The sequence below is a fragment of the Mus caroli genome, unplaced genomic scaffold, assembly GCF_978045245.1.
Source record: "Mus caroli unplaced genomic scaffold, Mus_caroli_1 scaffold_16, whole genome shotgun sequence".
NCBI lineage: Eukaryota > Metazoa > Chordata > Mammalia > Rodentia > Muridae > Mus > Mus caroli.
The window spans coordinates 22,418,147-22,424,619 of record NW_028227271.1 but is presented as its reverse complement, the minus strand read 5'-3'; positions in this window follow the sequence as shown (position 1 = coordinate 22,424,619).

Sequence of the window (6,473 nt, the reverse complement as noted above, 5' to 3'; positions counted from 1 at the left end):
GTTCCAAATTCTCCTGTGCCATTCAAGTTGAAGAATGTTACTGCTTAAAGCCTATGGAAGCCAGACAGTGGTGGCGCACGCCTTTAATCCCAACACTTGGGAGGCAGAGGCAGGTGGATTTCTGAGTTTGAGGCCAGCCTGGTCTACAAAGTGAGTTCCAGGACATCCAGGGCTGTACAGAGAAACCCTGTCTCCAAAAAAAAACCAAAAAAAAAAAAAAAAAGACTATGGAAAACGGTTGCTCTGGGGCACAGCTCAATGATAAGTGTATGCATTGAGTTCATCCCCAGCCCTAAAAATTAAACAAATAAATATGAAACAGACATGTTTAATAAGTAAAATACCCGGGCCTGGGTTTCATCTTTCACTGGGCAACAGAGATTTGCTATAAAGGACAATACTAAAATAATTAGCAAAATGTTTCTGTATAGTAAGTGTTACTATCAATATAAGGTGGTTTTTTTTTTTTTTTAATTGTACTGTGGAGTATGTGTGATAGTGTGAAATAAAGTAAGAGAAGTCTTTTTACTCTCTTTCTGGCATGTACTTCTAAAGTCCTTGGCAGACACCCAACCATTGTATGCTGCAAAAATCAGTGAATGCTGGGTGTATGGGAAAATACACTATATGGAATCATTGTCTGTCTGATTGTTGAATGAGAGATTGGGGTGACATGTATTTTCTTCTATATTTTCTTTCTTCTTGGAGAAAACTGCTGAAATGATTAGAGATAAAGAGAGATGATGTTTAAAACTTATCCTCAAAGAGTATTTTTTTTTTTAATGTGTGGAGTAGGGCTGGAGCGTTGTCTCAGCAGGTAAGTCACACATCCAGAAGAAGTAGGTTCAATTCCCAGCACCCACAGGGCAGTTCACAGAAAGCTGGAACTACAGTTCCAGGAGATCCAAAGCCTTCTTTTGGCCTCAGCATGCATTGCATACATGTAGGGCACAAACATACTTGCAGGCAGAAACATATTATATATATATATATATATATATATATATATATATATATATATATACTTTTGTTGTTGTTGTTGTTTTGTTTTTTGAGACAGGGTTTCTCTGTATAGCCTTGGCTGTCCTGGAACTCACTTTGTAGACCAGACTGGCTTCGAACTCAGAAATCCGCCTGCCTCTGCCTCCCAAGTGCTGGGATTAAAGGTGTGCACCACCACTGCCTGGCTTATACTTTTTTTTTTTCTCTCCAGCCCCCAATCTATATACTTGAAAATAGGTTTTCCCCATGTATCCCTGGCTGAACTTGCTCTGTAGTCCACGTTGGCCTAGAACTTGGATATTCACCTGCATTTGCCTCCTGAGTGCTGGGATTAAAAGTGTGCACCACCACCACCACCAGGGTAACTTTTTTGACCATTATATAAAGAAAATGTTAGTTATAATTGCTTCAGGTCCTCTCCAAGAGCAGCATGTGCTCTTAATGTCAGCGCTGTCTCTCCAGTATGCATGAAGTTTTTTGGGTTTTTTGGATGGAAGGTTTGCACATTGTTTACTTTTAGACAAGATCAGTCTTACTACATAGCCCAAGCTGGCCTAGAACTTAGGATCTCTTGACTTGGCCTCCCAAGTGCGGGGATGAACACTCTGCAATACCTTGAGAATTGGAGCGGTGATTAATGCCTTCCTTTATTGACTGTGTTACGGTCGTCTGTCTGTCACTAGCTGATCTTGTGCTTGAAGTCACGAGCCTCTCTTTTACAAGGTTTGTGATTTCATGTGTACGGGTGTTTTGGCTGCACGGATATCTGTCCACTATGTATGTGTGGTGCACTCTTGGTGTGAGCTGCCACACCGGCGCAGGGAGTTGAACCCTGGTCCCTCTGGAAGAGCAGCAAGTTCTCCTAAATGCTGAATGCTATATTCAGCCTCTTCAAAAAAATTAAATTGTATTGTTTTATGTCTTTTAGTGTACTGCTTTCATGTCTATCTGTGTGTTTCTCATACCTTGTGCCCATGGAAACCAGAGAATGTCAAATCCTCTGGAAATGGAGCTATCGACAGGCACAAACCACCATGTGGGTGCTGGAAATCAAAACCAGGTTCTCTGGAGGAGCATCCAGTGTTCTTCAGCACTCAGCCATCTCTCCAGCCCTCCTCCACTACTTCAAGTGAGGAAAACTTTTTACATTTAGTGTGTGTGTGTGTGTGTATGCATGTGTGTGTGTGTGCACCCGTGCTTCAGGCTTGGCAGCTGGCAGCTTTTCCCAGTGACTTACCTCAATGGCCTACGACGTTCTTTCTTTCTTTTTTTCCACTCTCACATTTGAGAATCTAAATTCAAGGATGAGTTCGAACTCCTGATCCTCTGCCCTCTGCTCTTAAATATTAAAATTACAGAAGTGCCCTATAATGTGTGTGTGTGTGTGTGTGTGTGTGTGTGTGTGGTTTTTTTTGTGTGTGTGTTTTTGTTTTTTGTTTTTTTGGTTTTTTTGTTTGTTTCTCTGTTTGTTTTGAGACAGGGTTTCTCTGTGTAGCCTTGAACCAAAGCAAGACTGAAAACCAGCAGTGCAAACTTGGAATATTATAGCTGTCTGGAGCTTTTTTTTTTTTCCCTAAAAAACAATTTAGCTGTCATTTATTTATTTCTAGTTTATGTGCAAGAATATTTTGCTCAAACGTAGCTGGGCATGGTGGTACACGCCTTTAATCCCAGCACTTGGGAGGCAGAGGCAGGCGGATTTCTGAGTTCAAGGTCAGCCTGGTCTACAAAGTGAGTTCCAGGACAGCCAGGGCTATACAGAGAAACCCTGTCTCGAAAAACCAAAAAAAAAAAAAAAGAATATTTTGCTCAAACGTTTGTGTATCATGTGTATGCCTGGTGCCAACAGGGTCAGAACAGGGTTTCAGATCCCCTGGAACTGGAGTCAATGATGATTTTTGAGCTACTGTGTGGGTGCTGGGAATTGACCCAGGTCCTCTGTAAGAGCAACAAGTACTCTTAACTGCTGAGTCATCTCTCCACTCCTGATAATCTAGATACCTCACTTCCAAAGATCTTAAATGGCTCTGCCCTTCCAGCTTTATTACTTTCAATCTCTTGCAATCTCTCTCTCTCTCTTTCTCTACCTCCCTTCTTTTTTTCTTTTCTTTTCTTTTTTTTTTTTCTTTTTTTTTCAAGACAGGGTTGGTCTGTGTAGCCCTGGCTGTCCTGGAACTCACTTTGTAGACCAGGCTGGCCTCGAACTCAGAAATCTGCCTGCCTCTGCCTCCCAAGTGCTGGGATTAAAGGGGTGCGCCACCACTACCTGGCTCCTTCCCTCCTTTTCTGTCTTTCCTTCCCTAGCGCTATCTCTCCCTTCCCTCTCTTTCTCTCTCTGAGTAGCCCCCATCCCCTGCTGGTTCTATTTCCAGTGTGGTGTGCATCTCTTCTTGACAGTTATGCCACGTCTTTAGCATCTGCAGGATCTTGGGGGGCTCCAGTGCACCCTGACTTCACTTCCACAGCTTCATTGAACAGCCTTTCAGGTCTTCCTGCTTCTCACAGCCTTCATGCGCCTTCAGATCCACGCACTGCCTGGGCTCAGTGGCGATCTGAAACCTCAGAGGATGAGCTCTAACACCTCCAGTCTTGTATCCTTCCTGGGTCCAAGGCCAGAACCAAATGATGACACTGCCAAGATCTGCCATCAGCTTGAGATGGAGACCCCTTGAACTACATTACTTGCAGCTTTTGTTTGCAGTTGCTTTCTAGGACTAGAGAACCCCTTAGGTCTTTCCCTTCCACAGGCTGGGACGCTTCGGAGAGTGAGGTGCCCCCGAGGGCAGCATGCCTTTCCTTAACGGAGCTGATCCCATCTCTTGCAGCACAGCCCTTGGCTGCAACGTTATATTTAGTGGTGCCCTTTTTTCTTTTAAAAATGTATATGTTGTACTTTTTCCTGCGGAACTTGTTCTTTTGTCATTGTAGAACTGTGTAACAGTTGTTAATAAGACTTTGTGCCAGGTAGAGTGACTCTTGCCAGCCTTTAACCCTGGTGCCCGGGAGGAAGAGTCAGAAGGATCAAGGATAGCCTTCTCTACACAGTAAGTTCCAGGCCAGCCAAAGCTACATAGTGAGACCCTGTCTCAACAAAACATGCTACCTAAGTCATCTTGAAATCGTCTCTGCCCAAAGAATTAGAATTAGTCCACTGCCTTTTAAGCAAATTCTCAGGTCAAAGGCAAAAAAAAAAAAAAAGCAGGAATGGCCTCCAGCCCCATGGCTAGCTAGTATTGTTCTCTTCTGAAACCTCTGGAGCCTGCCCTCCACAGCCCACATTGCTGTCAGCACTCATCTTCCCGGTTCTCACGATGCCATGCCATTAAGCTTTGCTTAGAGCATTCAACTGCTTTTCTAGTCCCACGTTCCAAAGTCGTCTTCCATTCCTTCAAGAAACAATATGACGGGTTCTCTCCAGCAATAGCCCACCCACGCTCAGGACCTACTATTCCTGTACTAATTAATTTTCTGTTGTTGTGGTAAAGCACCATGACCAAAGAAACTTCAGGAAGGAGTTTATTTGGCCTTACAGTTTGAGAGGTGCAGGAGTCTGTTATGGCAAGAAAGCCTCGGGCCTGGCAACCGGAACTCAATGCGCCACAAGCATGAGATTAAACTAGAAACAAACTCCCATAGCCCACCCCCAGGGACATACTTCCTTTACCAAGACCACCCCTCTGAAACCTCCTCACAGGACACAGCACCACCACCAGCAGAGGACCAAGTAACCAAATATCCAGGACTTTGGGGGATATCTCTTTCAAACCACACTAACCATGTAACCGTGTCTGGCCTGGAACAGGTGATCGGCCTGCTTAGTGCTGGGGCTAAAGACACTATGCCTGCCCCATTGTCTTATTTTCAAATTAACAATTATGCAGACATCAATGCTTTACTTATCCTTGTGGTGAGCCTGCATCAGGGTTCTCTGATAGATTATTTCTTCACCGGTGAGATGAGTCAATTCAAGCCAGATTAGATTATATTAAAGACAGGTTTATTGGGAAGCTCCTCTGGTAAGTTCACTGGTCTCCAGGAGAGTCACCGTGGGGAGAGAAGTAGGTGGGAGAGAAAGGAGAAAGGGCGTGTGTGCAGAGAGAGAAGAGAAGGAGATGTGAAGAGGTAGAAAGAGAGCGAGCAAAATGCCTGAATTATATATGGAGGACCCTCTAGGGGAAGAGCAGCCCAACCCCTGGGATGAAAAGTTCAAGCTTGGGGCCTGGATATGCCAGGTAGGGACTGAGGGATGCTGGGAGAACTTGGAGGCCAGGTCTGCTTTGATAGGTAAAATAATGTGTTTCAGCCCCAAACCAAACATTCTCCAGTGACAGAGAACTAACTGAAGTGATGGATGGATAGATCGTTTGTAAAGAACTGGTGCACATGAATATGGAGACTGACAATCCCCACTCCAACCCCCATGCTCTGATGAGGATGGAGCCCAGGGCCTTGCAAGTGTTCTGAATTAATTAAGCTCTGTACCCAACTCTGTGACAAGTTCCAAGGTTTGCATTTACCAAGTTGGAGACTCAAGAAAGTTGACGGTTTCATTGCAGTCTGATGGGTAGGCTCAGGGAAGAAGTAATGTTTCAACTGGAGACCAAAGTCGGTAAACAAAATCCTATGTTCCAGCTGGAAGACCGTGGAGGCTTTCCTCTCTGCTTTGATGTACTGGCTAGACCTCCCTCTGATTGGCCAAGACCCCTCCTCCTTACAGAGGGCAATCTGTTTTACACAGTCTGTCAATTTCAATGTTAAACTCATCTAGAAAATATCCTCATTGAAATGCCCAGGACAGGGCTGGTGAGATGGCTCAGTGGGTAAGAGCACCCGACTGCTCTTCCGAAGGTCCAGAGTTCAAATCCCAGCAACCACATGGTGGCTCACAACCATCCTTAACGAGATCTGGTGCCCTCTTCTGGAGTGTCTGAAGACAGCTACAGTGTACTTACATATAATAAATAAATAAATCTTAAAAAAAAAAAAAAAAAAAAAGAAATGCCCAGGACAATGTTTGGCATTGTAAATGTCTGGGCACCTTCCAACCTGTTCATATTATACATAAAATTCCCCACCCGGGGACAGAGGATTTGGTTCAGCAGTACTGTATGCTTCCTGTGTGTAAGGGCCTGTTTTGTTTTTAATCCCCCAAACCACAATAAAACATATAAATAATAAAAGTAGTCATCAGGTGGGGCTGGCGAGATGGCTCAGCGGTTAAGAGCACTGACTGCTCTTCTGAAGGTCTTGAGTTCAAATCCCATCAACTACATGGTGGCTCACAACCATCCGTAATGAGATCTGATGCCCTCTTCTGGAGTGTCTGAAGACGGCTACAGTGTACTTACATATAATAAATAAATACATCTTTAAAAAAAAAAGTAATCATCAAGGGTCTGGAGAGATGGCTCAGTGGTTAAGAGCACTGACTGTTCTTCCAGAGGTCCTGAGTTCAAATCCCAGCAACCACA